Here is a 16,880-nt window from a genome sequence, read left to right on the forward strand (position 1 = left end):
GGGGCTATGAGATACATAGAGCCAGTAGCCTTAAGCCTCATTCTCTGTATTCAGTTGCCCAAATTTCTATTTCTGCTCCCCATTTTTATTTCTTTCCCACTAAAATTAACTTTGTCAGGCAAATTGTGTTTTCCCAAGTGTCAAAGATAACTTAAGGACTTACACTTTTAGCACTTCACCTGTGAATCTTTTAAGCTTGCCCATATTTACCAATCGTAGAGTCTGCTTTTTCCTCTCCCACTCCCCCTGCTTGTGTTCCCACTCTCACTGGCTGTCTCTCTGTCAAATAAAGAAATAAAGTCTTTAAAAAAATAAAAATAATCAGGATCTAGAAATTGTTTAGTTCTGAGTTTCGCTTTCCTATGCTTTTAGGGCTTTGGCTTTCTCTGTTGACAGAACCCGTCTTTACGCTGAAGGAGGTTACTGTGGGTTTCTATTTAACTTTTCATTTTTATATCACCAATTACCACACTGAAACTATGCTGTGTTATTGTCCAGGCATGAGGCAGCAGGATTGAGAATAAGGGAAAGGAAAGGATTTGCAAGAGGATGATGGCATTCCTCTCAGCAAACTCTCTTTTTCTCCAAGGTATTTTTTTTTTATTTTTAAGGCATTGAGAGTTCATTTTTTCTTGAAGGAAGAAAAAGAATAATCCACAATTCAATATTGAGCAGAAAAATCAAGACTTTCTAAAGTTTTTTTATGGTAAATGTGTGCTAAGAAATTTCTGAAAAAGAAAATAAAACTTGTTTTTAAGTTTCCCAACTGCATAGAATCTAATATGCCCCTAAAAATTGAAGGAAAATATAGTTTATTATTTGCATGAATCTGATGACCTCTATCCTTATACTTCAAATTATTTGAGCTATACTGGATTTGAGATCAATGCTTTCTCAGAAAATGAGTCACTGAAAGGCTTACAGGAATATGTCTTAGGGCTAACTGTATTGTTCCTTAGGATAAATTGCTGGCTGTGAAGAATCACATGGTGTTTGGTTTCTTCTCTGAATGAATATTCCTTTGGCCTAAGGTCTCATGAAATAGGCATCCACAGCGCTTACCTTCCCCTAGAGTGATGCTTGGAAACAATTCTTTTGTTCAAAATAAGCTAATTAAGGAGTAGTATCTTACTAAAATAATAGCTTTTTCCTTTCTCTTATCCCGAAAGCTCAAAGTGCTTTTTCTTCTTCTCATAAAATAGGAATGAAATCAAATAAGACATACAGACTTTTGGGGTGTCTGGGTGGCTCAGTCAAATTAAGCCTCCAACTCTTGATTTCAGCTCAGGTCATGATCTCAGGATGTGGGGTTGAACCCTATGTTGGGCTCCATGCTGGGTGTGGAACCTGCTTAAGAGTCTCTCTCTCCCTCTGCTGTTCACCCCCTTCTCTCCCTCTCTAAAAAAATAAATATTAAATAAAATATATACATACAGTCTAATAAGTCAGTAATACATTTCTTGGTTCTAAGCATTTAGCCAAGAAAGAATATCTAGTGATTTCAATCACCATCTGACAATTGGAAATTTATGGAGAAATAAATCGAACTAGAGAACACAATAAATTTAATCATTGTAGAGAATTAAGTCAAAATTTAAGTTAACATAGCATTCATGGAGATGAGGACCATTAGTCAATTTTTTCTCCTCTTTCTTTTTGTTAATCAATATTGATTACATAGTACATGGTTCATAGCTGTGCCAAAGCTGTGTCAGATCAATATCAGTGTTCTTGACAAAATTGTCTTCTAAAGGAATGATTTCTTTTGCAGTTTTTTCTCCATTTCGTCTTTCCCCATATTTTTAGGTTGCAGTGAACAGCCAAAAGAGACAGTGTTTTCTGGCTGATACCTGATGGAAACAGAAACTAGAAAATACTTCTTGCAGAGGGGAGACAGACTTACGATGAACCAGGCACTGTACTAGGTAGCAACTTGCAATATATTATTTCATTTAGTCCTCACACAAATCCCAAGGAGGACATTACTGTTGTGCCCATTTTCACAAATGAGGAAACTATTGCTCAAGGGTGCATATTAATTAAAGGTCAGGATCCCAGTCACAGAGTAGATCTGTCACACTATGTACCCATACTTGAGGACTCCAAGCCTATGCCCTTTCCTTGAGAAATTAACAGAAGAAATATTTCAAACAATAATGACTGAAATTTCCCCCCAGATTAACATCAGACACCAAACCACAGATCCAGAAACCTCAGAGAATACCAAGCAGGATAAATGCTCCACTCCCCCCACCAAAAAACCACCTAGGCCTATCATTTTCAAATTACAGAAAATCAAAGATAAAGAATAAATCCTAGGGGCGCCTGGGTGGCGCAGTCGTTAAGCGTCTGCCTTCGGCTCAGGGCGTGATCCCGGCGTTATGGGATCGAGCCCCACATCAGGCTCCTCTGCTAGAAGCCTGCTTCTTCGACTCTCACTCCCCCTGCTTGTGTTCTCTCTCTCGCTGGCTGTCTGTGTCAAATAAATAAAATCTTTAAAAAAAAAAAAAATCCTAAAAGAAGCTGGGGTGGGGGGACACCTTACCTGTAGAGGAACAAAGATAAGAATGACAGCTGACTTCTCAGAAACCATGTAAGCAAGAAGAGGATGGAGTGAAATATTAAAAGTGTTGAAATAACTGGGGTGCCTAAGTGGCTCAGTCAGTTGAGCTCCTGACTCTTGATTTTTGCTCAGGTCGTGATCTCAGGGTTGTGAGATTGAGCCAAGCATTGGGTTCCATGCTAGGTGTGGAGCCTGCTTAAGATTCTCTCTCTCTCCCTCTGCCCCTCCCCATCCCTGCTTGCTGTCTCTCTTTAAAAAAAAAAAAATTGTTGACACACGAAAAAACCCATGCACCTAAAATTCTGTATCCTGAGAAGTTATCCTTCAAAAATGAAGATGAAATAAAGATTTTCTCAGAAAAACAAAAATTGGAGGGTTTTTTTGCCAGTAGACCTGCCTTATCAGAAATGTTAAAAGAAATTCTTTAGCGAGAAGGAAAATAATATAGTTCAGAAACTCAGATCTACATAAAGTAGATGAGCATCAACTAAGGAATAAATGAAGGTAAAATGAAACCCTTATTGTTATTTTTAATTGATCTAACAGATAACAATTTGTTCAAACTAATAATAGCAACAATGTATTCAGTAACAAGCTAATAATAGCAACAAGTATTCATGTATACTTATGTGAATATATATGCCTATGTCTGCTTATATATAAGTGAAATGAATAAAAGCAAAGATACAAGGCAGGAAGAAAGGAATTCGGGTTATTTTGTTATTATGAGGTACTTGTACTACCTGAGAGGTGGTATAGTGTTATTTGAAAATGGATTTGGATTGGTTGTAAATATATATCGCAAACTCTAGGGCAATCGCTAAAACAAAAAAGAACAACAAAATTATAGCTGATATAATAAGAAGGAGGAGAAAATGGAGTCATATAAAATGTTCCACTGAAACCAAGAAAGGTAGGAAAAGACAAGAAACAAAAACAGGAATAGAGATCAAGGGCAACAACAATAATAAGAATGGCAGCTATTAATCCAACTGTATCAACAATCACATTTTGAATGTCAGTGGTCGAAATGCACCAAGTAAAAAACAGAGTTTGTCAGAGTGGATCAAAAACACAACCCAACTGTATGTTTTCTACTGGAAAGCCATTTTGAATATAGATAAATACAGGTTAAAAGTAAGTGGAAGTAGGGGTGCCTGGGTGGCTCAGTCGTTAAGCGTCTGCCTTCGGCTCAGGGCGTGATCCTGGCGTTCCGGGATCAAGCCCCACATCAGGCTCCTCCGATGGGAGCCTGCTTCTTCCTCTCCCACTCCCCCTGCTTGTGTTCCCTCTCTCGCTGGCTGTCTCTCTGTCAAATAAATAAATAAAATCTTTAAAAAAAAAAAAGTAAGTGGAAGTAGAAAAACGCACCATACTAACACCAATCAAAAGAAAGTAGGAGTAACTATATTAATGTCAGACAAAATATTAATGTCAGACAAAATAAACTTCAAAGTAATGAAAGTTATCAGGAATGAAGAAGAGCGTTACATAATGATAAAGGGGTCAATTCTCCAAAAGACATAACAATCCTTAACGTGTATGCACCTAACAATAGAGCATCAACTTAAAGGAGGCAAAAACTGATAGAACTGTGAGGAGAAATAGCTGAATCTTGAGATTCTCCCTTTCTCCCTCAGCCTCTCCCCCCACTCATGTGCTCGCTTGCATGTGCTAGCTTGCTCTCTCTTTCTCTCTCTCACTCTCTCTGAAATAAAGAAACAAAGTCATTTAAAAAAATCTATTAATGTAATCCATCACATCAAAATCCAGGGGTAAAAATCACATGATCATCTTAATAGATGCAGAAAGACATTTGGCTAAATCCAACAGCCATTCATGATAAAAACTCCCAGTAAATTAGGAAGGAACTTTGTCAACTTGATAAAGGTCATCTGCAAAAAACCTACAGCTAGTAGCATATGTAATGGTGAAGAACTCAAAATTTTCCCAGTAAGACCAGGTATAAGGCAGGATATTCCCTCTCACCACTCCTTTTTAGCATCATACTGGAAGTCCTTGGTAATGCAACAAGGCAGGACTAGGAAATAAAAGGGACAGAGATTAGGAAAGAAGATGTAAAACTGTCTTTGTTCATAGATAATATGATTGAACTATGTAGAAAATCCAAAAAAAGTCCACAGAAAATCTCCTAAAACTAATAAGTAATCACAGCAAGGTTGCCAGTTACAAGGTTAATAAACAAATGTTAATTGTTTTCCTATATAGCAACAATGAACAAGTGGAATCTGGAATTAAAAACACAATACTATTTACATTTGCACCTGATTTAATGAAATACTTAGGTATAAATCTGTGAAAATAAACAATATATGAGAAAAACTACAAAGGTCTGAAAAACAAAATCAAAGAACTAAATAGGTATTCCATCTTTATGCATAGAAGACTCAATATTGTCAAGATGTCAGTGCTTCTCACCTTGACCTACCAATCCAGTGTAACCCCAATCAAAATCCAAGCAAATTATTTTATGGATATTGACAAACTGATTCTAAAGTTTGTATGCGAGGCATAAGGCCCAGAATAGCCAACACAATATTGAAGACCCAGAATAGCTAACACAATACAGAAGGAGAAGAACAAAATTGAAAGACCAATGCTACCAACTTCAAGGCTTACTATAAACTTTTAGAAATCAAGACAGTGTGGTATTGGTAAAAGAATAGACAAATAGATCAATGGAACAAAATGGAGAGTCTAGAAATAGACCCTTATAAATATGGTCTACTGATCTTTGACAAAGGAGCAAAGGCTATACAATGAAGCAAAGGATAGTCTCTTCAACAAATGATGCCAGAACAACTGGACATGCACATGCAAAAAAATAAATAAATAAAATAAAGAATCTAGACACAGACCTTACCCTCTACATAAAAAACTAAGCAAAATTGATCATAGACCTAAATGTGAAATGTAAAACTATAAAGCCCCTAGGAAATAACAGGAGAAAACCTAGAAAACCTTAGGTATGGTGAGGCCTTTTTTGCTACAACACCAGGGGCCTATCCATAAAAGAAATAAATAATAGGTTGTGCTTCATTAAAAGTAAGAACTTCTGCACACACAAAAAGAAAAGATCAAGAGAATTAGAAGACAAGCCACAGACTGGGAGAAAATATTTGCAAAGACACATCTGATAAAGGACTGTTGTCCCAAATGTACAAAAATCTGAACACCTCACCAAAGAGAATATACGGATGGCAAATAAGCATATGAAAAGATCCTCTACACCATATGTCACCAGGGAAATGTGAATTAAAACAACAAGATATCACTACACATCTATAAAATGGCCCAAATCCAGAACACCAGCAACACCAAATGCCGGCGAGAATATGGAGCAACAGGAACTCTCATTCATTGCTGATGGGGATGCAAACTGGTATAGCTACTTTGGAAATAGTCTGGTAGTTTCAACTAAACCTAGGGGAGCCTGGGTGGCTCAGTCGGTTAAGTGTCTGCCTTAGGCTCAGGTCATGATCTCAGGGTCCTGGGATTGAGCCCCGCCTTAGGCTCCCTGCTCAGTGGGGAGACTGCTTCTCCCTCTCCCTTTGCCCCTCCCCCTGATTGTGCTCTCTCATGCTCTTGCTCTCTCTCTCTCTCAAATAAATAAATAAAATCTTTAAAAAACAACTACAGCAGCAGCAACTAAATATACTCTCACCATATGATCCAGCAATCACACTGCTGGGTATCTACCCAAAGGAGTTGAAAACATGTCCAGACAAAACTTGAACATGGATGTTTATAGCAGCTTTATTCATAATTGCCAAAACTTGGATATCCAAGATGTCCTTCATTAGGCAAATAGATAAATGACTTGTGGTACTCCAGACAATGGAATATTATTCAGTGCTAAAAAGAAATGAGCTATCAAGCCATGAAAAGACATGGAGGAAACTTAAATGCTTATTACTAAGTGAAAGAAGCCAATATGGAAAGTACACAATTATATAGCTCTAACCATATGACATTTTGGAAAAGGCAAAACGGTAAAAAGATCAGTGGTTGCCAAGGGTGGGGAGATGAATATGCAGAGCACAGAGGATTTTTAGGGCAGTGAAAATATTCTGTATGATAATAATGAATATGTGTCATCATATTATTTGTCTAAACCCATAGGATTAGAATGTACAACACCAAGAGTAAACCCTATGGTAAACTATAAACTTTAGATGATTATGATATGTCCATGTAGGTTCATCCTTGTTAAAACATGTACCATTCTGTTCCTCAAGACATTAAAAGTAGAGCTACCCTACGACTCAGCAATTGCACTACTGGGTATTTACTCCAAAGATACAGACGTAGTGAAAAGAAGGGGCACATGCACCCCAATGTTCATAGCAGCAATGTCCACGATAGCCAAACTGTGGAAGGAGCCTAGATGCCCTGATGCCCTTCAACAGATGAATGGATAAAGAAGATGTGGTTCATATATACAGGGGCGCCTGGGTGGGTTCATATATACAATGGAATATTACTCAGCCATTAGAAAGGATGAATACCTACCATTTGCACTGACATAGATGGAACTGGAGGGGATTACGCTAAATGAAATAAATCAAGCAGAGAAAGACAATTATCATATGGTTTCATTCATACGTGGAACATAAGGAATAGCATGGAGGACCACAGGGGAAGGGAGGGAAAACTGAATGGGAAGAAATCAGAGAGGGAGAAAAACCATGAGAGGCTCTGGACTCCGGGAACCAAACTGAGGGTTACAGAGGGAGGGCAGTGGGGGGATGGGGTAACCGGGTGATGAATATTAAGGAGGGCAAGTGTGGTGATGAGCACTGGGTGTTATACGCAACTGATGAATCGTTGAACACTACATCAAAAACTAATGATGTACTGTAGGCTGGCTAATTGAACATAAAAAAAGAATTTTTTTTGGACAATGTACCATTCTGGTGAGTGATGTTGACAATGGGGGGAGGCTAGGCATGTGTGGGGCAGGAGTTATCTGGGAAATCTCTATACCTCCTTCTCAATTTTGTTGTAAGCCTAACTGCTCTAAAAAAGTCCTTTAAAACAACAAAAGAGGGGTGCCTGACTGGCTCAATCAGAAGAGCATGTGACTCTTGATCTTGGGGTCATGGATTTGAGTCTCACCTTGAGGGTGGAGATAATAAACAAATTTTTGAAATTTTAATAAATAAATAAAACAACAAAAGATAAATTCTAAGGAATCTCCTTGAGGTTAAGGGGGAAAAAGTCAAAGATGCAGACAACATTAAGGATAAAATACTTAGAGGATCAGTCCAGAAGTCCATCATCTAATCAGCAAATTTCAGAGAAAACAGAAAATACAGAAGATGAAATTATCTCAGATGTGAAGGACTGGTGAACAGATTTAAAACAACTCTTGTATGTTTGTAGAATATTATTCAGAATTAAAAGGGATGAAATGCTGATACACATAATAACATGGATATACCTCAAAAACATGTTGAGTAAAAAAGAGTTAAAAGAGTAGATACTGTATGAGTCAATTTATATGAAGTTTTAAGGCAGGCAAAACTAATCTATAGTGACAGAGTAGATTAGTGGTAACCTTGGGTGGAGGAGGGATTGACTTCATGGGATTTTTGTATGTTAGGAAAATCATTCTGGTGGAAGAGTGACTGGAGACAATGAGTTGAAGAGCTTATTAGGGACATGAACTTCTGGGCACATGGGATCTGTGAGATCAGTTATCCTAAATGTGCTGTGGCACCCATCTGCACATTAGTATAATTTTCTCTAGAGCACCCAACAGCCCAGGTGTGAGAAATGGAGAAGGATGTTTGGACTAATCAATCCATGGTTAGAGTTCTATCAGTAGAAAAAAACTGCAGTAAAGAGTCAATGCACCAAGGCAGCTGAACGTGATTAAACACGATGTTGTCTAGGCAGACGGGAAAAGATCAAAGGAGGCCGATAGATTGGCAGAACAGTAAGGAGTCAGGAGATGAGAGATCATGGTGAAGCCAGGAGGTACACGTTGGGGAAGTGAGGGAAAGGTTGTGGTCATTGGAATATCGGAGTAATTTAGGGTGATGACAAATCCCAGGTGATTTTTTAAAAGTATAGACAACATGGAATTAACTCTAAGATGATAGTGTGCAGTGAAAGAGGCAAGGTATGAGAAAGTGTGTATAGTAGACTACCGTGTAAAAGGCAACACCATTGATATTTACTTACTTGCATGTTAGTAAATTATTTCTGGAAAGAAATATAAGAACCTTATAATATCAGTTGACTCTGGGGAAGAGAACTAGGTAGCTGGGGGATACAAGAGGGAGGTAGACTTCACACTCTATTCCCTTTTGTTCCTCTTGAATATTGAGTCATGTGTATGTTGTTAGCTATTCAAAAATACATTTTAAAAGTAAACAAAAAAAGAAAGGAAAAGAAAATGTGATATGATGAATAAAAACAATACAAAGTGAGGTATGTATGCTTCAAGTATATAAATTAGGCATATATATAAACAAATACTAGAAGGTAAGATAAATAAGCTCAGTTTGATCTGTTTAGAAACATAGAGGAAAATGTTTAAAAAGAAGAAAGGAAAATACATCACCTGGACATTCCAGATTTTCTATTATTCAATGGTTAAACACTGGGCACCTATCATTCTGGTGCTGGTCCCAAATTAGAAATGCAAACTATGGTTCTGAAGAGCCATTGGCACTGAAGTTATGAATGTAGTTCCTTTGCGATATGTTCTTTATTGTCCTTTGTCCCTTATATTCAGTTAGTTTGCTTATACAGTATGCCTGGTACATGAAAGCAAGTCTCTTACAACAATGTCTAGATTCAGCAATTACCATGAAATGCTGTTCATTACGCTTTGCCTGATACCCTGATTTTGTACTCATGTGGTGTCTCTATGTGGGTCTGGAACGACATCATTACCCATTCAAAACCCTGGATAGGGCCTATGATACCTAAAACGACATCATTATCCATTCAAAACCCTGGATAGGGCCTATGATACCTAAAAGGAGTCACAGACGAATTGGAGATGGCATCTGGTTATACATACATGTGCACACAAACACACACACACCCCATCTGTGCTGAAAGACCTGGTATCCTTTCATGCCTCAGAATTTGTCAACCATGTGTCTTCCCTACTAGTTACCTCCGTCCACGCACAACCAGCCCTCTTCTACTTCTCAATGCCTTACCTGATCTTCAAAGATCTGGCCTCTAACTCACACCCCAAAGCCTTACACTGATTCTAGGGGTAAGGAACCTGAGAATGTAAGAAACCATGTATCTGAGCTCCCAACATCATTATGGCCATGGTAGTTCTTAGTTTATTTAGAAGCATGCCCTCCAAAAGAATGGTCAAAGAAGTCTGATTTTCTTACCTCAAGAATTCCACCAAATTTCTCTATCAGGGAGAACTTTAGCTTGCCCCCCATAGGGGCAGGGTGGTACATAACTAATTCACCTATACTCCATGCTTGGGCTGACAAATAAAACAAGCTGCACATATGTGTTCCAGAATATTGAACCAGACTGCTCTCCATTGAATACAGAGCCAGCCACAGAGTAGATGTTCAGTGAATGCACTGACCGAACCAAAGGATCCTTTCTATTCCCCAAAGCCACAAATCCATCATAATTCAGCCAATAAAATAAATGTACTCAAAATTTTTGTTTTAAAAGAGGTGCCCTAAGACTCTCACTTAGGAAGTCTTCTCTCCACTGGTTCTTTAACCTGAAAGTTGACCACTTCCTGATTTCTCTCTCTCTCTCTCACACACACACACACACACACACACGCTCATTACTCTAGTATCAAGACCAGATTTGCCTGATTAGAAAGAAGAATAGGAAGAAAAGTCAATAATTAAGAGACTAACAGAAAAGTTAAAAATACCAACCTAACTAGTATTTCAGGATGAAAAGAACTCAGAGGTTTGCAGAGATATTTGGATTGTATTTTTCCTTTACTTTATAATCGACTCATGGTAATAAAAACCAAAAACACAACTTGAGCTAAACACACATTTCACTCATGACTAATTACAAAGCAGGCATTTCAAATCAGCATTGAGCTAATGTTTTTAGAACAATTATTTAATTTTCAAGGTCCAATATCTGTCGAGTAAATCACCAATTTCCATTTCATTCTTATTTAATATAAAAAAATCAAATTAGTATAAAGCTATTTCACAGCTGCCTTTAAATTAAACCATAGTCAAGAGCATGCAGTATTTGGAGTTCGCACTGGCATTGCCAAATCAAACATTCTTTTTGTTTGAATATTAAAGAACATTACTAAAAGTTACATTTTACTGTGAAGTTTTAAGCTGAATTTCATAATCTCAGATTTTAACTTGTGATTTTTCACAAGCGACTCAAATACTGAAATGTATATTTCTAAGGACAGGGGTTGGCAGCAGAGCAGAGTATGAAACATATACATTCTTTTTAAATGAACTTTTGAAAATAAGAATTTTTAGAATCACTAGCTCAGCTATTAAATTTTTTTTGTTGATAATCAGTTTCTTGCATTAAGCAGCAAACTGAATCTTCCAGTAGCAATGTAGACCGTCAAAGACCTTCAAATAGAAATCAACAATTTCATCTCTTCACAGTTTGCTTAGAAGTGCAATTGCTGTCACAATCAATAACACATTTGGGACAAGACTTGGAGAATTATGAGATATTTTATTCGTTCACTGGCTTTATTTTTCTCCCAAACAAAAAGAATAGTTTATAGAAGTGGACTGGTCATTTTTTATTGTAATATAATTCAAGTAAGCGGTTTTCTTCATCTTTAAAATGAGTATTTAGTGACTTGGGTCACTGATATTTTTTGAGTTGGTGAAGACAAACACTTCATTGCTCTTAATTATAATCAAGCCCTCGCCATTTTTCCATATAGAATGAATAAATGTTCCTTTGTTAGTGTCTAAACTCATACAACAAATGGGTGAACTTATTAACATATGGACGTGTTAGCCATGATCATCTCTGGCTAGTGCATCCCTAGGTGCTTTTTGTTTTCTATTGTATACTCCTCTGTATTTTCCAAACTTTCTACGAAGAGAATGTATTCTTTTCTTTTCTTTTCTTTTTTTAAAGATTTTATTTATTCATTCAACAGAGAGAGAGAGAGAGACAGCCAGCGAGAGAGGGAACACAAGAATGGGGAGTAGGAGAGGAAGAAGCAGGCTCCCAGTGGAGGAGCCTGACGTGGGGCTCGATCCCAGAACACCAGGATCACGCCCTGGGCCAAAGGCAAACGCTTAACGACTGAGCCACCCAGGCGCCCCTGTATTCTTTTCATAATAAAATATTTTTAGGGTGACATCAGCAAGATGCTGACATCAACAAGGTTGTTCCTGACTTTGCACCTCCTCACAAAAAGAACAACCGTTCAAGAATAAGACACCACTGAGAGAATCCTAGAACACAAGGGTAAGGCTGAAAGCACCCCCTGCACCACACAGACCAACGCAGACTGCATTAGAAGAAGAAGTGGCTACATGTTAACCACATCGTCCCTTCCCCAGGATAGCAGAGCATCACATGAAGAGGTCTCCCCTCAGCCTGGAGCTTCCAGGGCGGAAAAGAGACCCAGGAGGGACAACCAGTCATCCCCAGCATTGTGGGTCACTTTAAGGGAGCCCCTACTGTGATCTCACACCATGGGGATTGCAGGGGAATCTGGAGGTTCCAGCCACTGGGAATCTGACTGCGACAAAGGGGAGAGGGGCTTACAACAACCAGCACAGGCAGACTGAGTTCATACCTGCACTGGCCAAGTAGTCATCCCAACCAGAGGTTTTGCTCATCTGTAGAACCAAGACCAGAACACACTTGGGCCAGGGAACTCTGCAGGTTACAGATCTGCCTGATTTGGTTCCTCAAATGAGTTCTGCCAGCCCTAAAGCTGGGCTTGCCCCAAGCCCAGGCCAAGGAGCTGAATCACAGCCCCACCTGCTGTGGAGTGTCTTATGGCCCCATCTGACCAGAATCACTGGCAGCAACTCCTAAAGTCTGTGTGGTCCAGCAGCAGTAGAGCAGAGAAGTGGGCGGGCAGAGCTGAACAAAGCCAGTACTGGGAGTGGAGTGCTCCCACACTACACGTAAGCAGAGAGATTCATTCATAGCCAATACCGAGGGTAACTCCTGCCACCTCCCAATGAGAGAACCTCTTCAGGAAATTCAGAATAGCCTGGAGCAGCCCTTCCCCCTCCCACCCAGACAAACGAGCTTCAACATAGCCTCATCCCTGTGAACAGTGTGTTTCAACCCCATCTCACTAGCAGGGATGGTGACAACTCCTGGAAACTGTGTGACCCAGCAGCACTCAAACCAAGAGGTATGTAGCAGAGCCAATAGTTTGACAAGCAAAGCCAGCGGTCCTGTTTAGTCAGGAAACTTGGCATGTAGGTTGGCTTAAGACAACAAACAAACAGCTTTAAAGCTGCTTCTCCCACTGCGTCTGGGCATCTAATTCATAGCCTCACTCATTGCTGAATACAGCCTTCGGCCCATCTGACCAAAGAACCTGACACACAGGAAACTACATAGTCCATTAGCACTATTTACTCTGGTACTGGAACAGAGAGCACAGCCCAGGCTTCCCCCATCTGCAGACAAAAACCAGTGGCCTCACCTGACTGGGGAATTCAGTGTACACTCTAGCATGATTTGGGTCCCTAAACAATGAGCAGTATAGGGTCTGGATCCTCTCGTGTTGCGCTGCTAGGGCAGGGAAGCTAACTCATAGCCCCATCCAGTAATGAATATAACACCTAGTCTCAACCAGGTAGTAAGCCTAACCTGAAAATCCAGGTAACTGCACAGACCATCCTACAGCTTCACTTGGATAGGGAACCAAGTCAGCAGTTCTATCCAACTATTCTCAGCCAGCGGCACAACCCCCCACCAAATCCTCCGTGCCTCAACACTTACCTCACCCAAAAATAGACAACAGCATGCTCCATCTGCCCTAGGACAATATCAAGAAATCCAGACAAGGCTGGTGAAGAACTATCTCTGCCAAAGCAAATCTGTAAAGACCAGAAGAGGAGCCTGATTACTCAAACGTACAGATACCAACATAAGGAATCAAGGATCATGAGAAAAAGATCTTGAAAAATCAGATAAATAGGACACCACCAAAGAAAATTAATAAAGCTCCAAGAATTAACCCTAAAGAAATAGAAGTCTATAAATTGTCAAAGAATTCAGAATAATCCTCTTAAGAAATTTTAGTGAACTATAAGAAAACACAGACAACTAAACAGAATTAGGAAAACAATGCATAAAAAACCGAAGAAGTTTGACAAGGAAATAGCAACCATCAAACAAATAAACCAAGACTCCCCAACTTTTTAAAACTTTTAAATTAGTATTGTTAAGTGAATTATGCACCACTATTACTATATTGCAGAATCTAACTATAACTATTACATACATACCGTTATTGGTGAGATTTACATTACCTGTTTTTATGGTGTTAATTAGCATTCTTTTTTTCTTTTTTTGCTCAAAGAACTCCCTTTAGCATTTCTTGTAAGGCAAGTCTGGTGCTAATGAAGCCCCTCAGCTTTTGTTTGTTTGGGAAATTATTCCTTCGTTTCCTTTTTTTTTTTTTTTTTTTAAGATTTATTTATCTATTTCAGAGAGAGAACAGGGGAGGGGGAGGGGTAGAGAGGAAGAGAGAGGGAATCTGAAGTAGACTCTATGCTGAGCATGGAGCCTAACATGGGGCTCAATCCCTTGACCCTGAGATCATGACCTGAGCCAAAATCAAGAGTTGAATGCTTAACCTATTGAGCCTCCCAGGCATCACTTTATCCTTCTGTTTATTTATTTATTATTTTTAATGATTTTATTTACTTATTTGACACAGAGAGAGTACAAGCAGGGGGGAGCAGCAGTGAGAAGGGGAGAAGCAGACTCCCCACTGAGCAGGGAGCCCGATGTGGGGCTCTATCCCAGGACCCCAGGATCATGACCTGAGCTGAAGGCAGACGCTTAACCAACTGAACCACCCAAGCGCCCCTATCCTTTTGTTTCTGAAGGACTTTGCTGGGTATAAAATTCTTGGTTGTCAGTTCTTTTCTTTAGATATTTTGAATATGTCATCTCATTTACTTTTGGCCTGAAAAGTTCCTGTTGAGAAATTTGTCAATGGTCTTATGGAAGTTCCCTGGTATGTAACTTCTCTCTTTTCTCTTGCTGCATTTAAAATTCTTTCTCTTTGACTTTTGACAACTTAATTACAATGTGTCTCAGTGTAGCTCATTTGGGTTCAACCTACTTGGGGTTCTTTGGGTCTCATGGATCTGAATGTCCATTTCTCTCCCCAGGTTCTCGGATTGCTTTAAATATAGTATCTGTCCTTTTCTCTTTCTCTTCTCCCTCTGGAATTCCCATAATGTGAATATTGTTTATTTTCATTATGTCTCATAATTCCCATAGGCTTTCTTCACTCTTTTTCATTTTTAGTTTTTGCTCCTCTGACTGGATAATTTTCAGTATCCCTTTCAGTGTCCTCTAGGTCACAGATCTTTCTTCTGCATGGCTAAGTCTACTTTTGAAACTCTCTACTGAATTTTTCAGTTCCATTGTATTTTTTAACTCTAGACTTCTTTGTTTTTTGTTTTAGATAGTGCGTATTTCCTTGTTGAACTTTTTGTTTTATGCATGCATTGTTTTCCTAATTTAAATGCACACTAAAAGGATCATTCACCATGATCAAGTTGGATTTATTCCTGTAATGCAAGGAGGGTTCAACATATACAAATCAATGTGATACACCACAATAACAGTGAAAGAAAAGAATCATATGATAATCTCAATAAATGCAGAAAAAGCCTATGGCAAAATTCAGTATCCATTCACAATAAACTCTTAACAAATTAGGCATAGAGGAACATATCTCAACATAATAAAGGCTATATATGACAAGCCCACAGCTAATATCATACTCTATGATGAAAGGCTAAAAGCTTTTCCTTTAAGATCAGGAACATGACAAGGTGCCTCCTCTTACCACTCCTATTCAACATGGTACTGAAGTCCAGCTAGAACAGTCAGGCAAGAAAAAAAAAGACAGAGAGAGAGTGAGAGAGAGAGAGAAAACAAAAGGTATTGGAGTTGGAAAGAAAGAAGCAAAACTGGGGCACCTGGGTGGCTCAGTCACTAAGCGTCTGCCTTCAGCTCAGGGTGTGATCCTGGGGTCCTGGGATTGAGCCCCGCATCGGGCTCCCTGCTCTGCTGCAAGCCTGCTCCTTCCTCCCCCACTCACCCTGCTTGTGTTCCCTCTCTCGCTGGCCGTCTCTCTCTCCCTATCAAATAAATAAATAAAATCTTAAAAAAAAAAAAAAGAAGTAAAACTGTCTCTGTTGCATATGACATGATATATAGAAATTCTAAAGACAAAAAAGACCTGTTTGATATAATCAGTATACTGATTATATATTAAATCATTATACTGATATAACCATTATACTGATATAATCAGTAAAGCTGCAGAATACAAAATTAACTACAAAAATCAGTGGTGTTTCTATACACTAATACTAAATTTTCTGAAAAAGGAAACAAAGAAATTGATCTCACTTATTATATCATCAAAAACAATGAAATACTTAGAAATAAATTTAACAAAGGAGGTAAAAGATCTCTACTCTAAAAAGTACAAGACATTGATGAAAGAAATCAAAGAACAAATAAATGGAAAGGCATCCCTTGTTCATAGGTTGGAAAAATCAGTATCATCAAAATGTCAAAACCTACCTAAAGCCATCTATAGATTCAATGCAATCCCTATCAAGATTCCAATGGCATTTTTTTTTATCAAAGTAGAAAAAACACTCCTACAATTTATATGGAACCACAAAAGACCCCAAATAGCCAAGGAATTCCTGAGAAAGAATGAAGCAGGAGGCATCACACTTCTAATTTCAAGCTATACTATAAAGCTGTGGCCACTGAAACAGTATGGTACTGGCATAAAAACAGACAAATGGACCAATGGAACAGAATCAAGAGCCCAGAAATAAACCCAAGCATATACAGTCAATAACTGACAAGGGAGCAAAGAATACTGATAGAGAAGAGACAATCTCTTCAATAAATTGTACTGGAATAACTGGATATTCACATATGAAAGAAGGAAACTGGACCCATATCTTACAACACTCACAAAAATTAATCCAAGATGGATTAAAGACAAATGTAAGACCTGAAATCAAAAAATCCTAGAAGAAAACATAGGAATAAAGTTTCTTGACATGGACTTCGGTAATGATTTTTTGGCTATGAT

The sequence above is a fragment of the Ursus americanus genome, chromosome 13, assembly GCF_024610735.1.
Source record: "Ursus americanus isolate L20-20 chromosome 13, mUrsAme1.1.p, whole genome shotgun sequence".
In the NCBI taxonomy this organism is placed as follows: Eukaryota; Metazoa; Chordata; class Mammalia; order Carnivora; family Ursidae; genus Ursus; species Ursus americanus.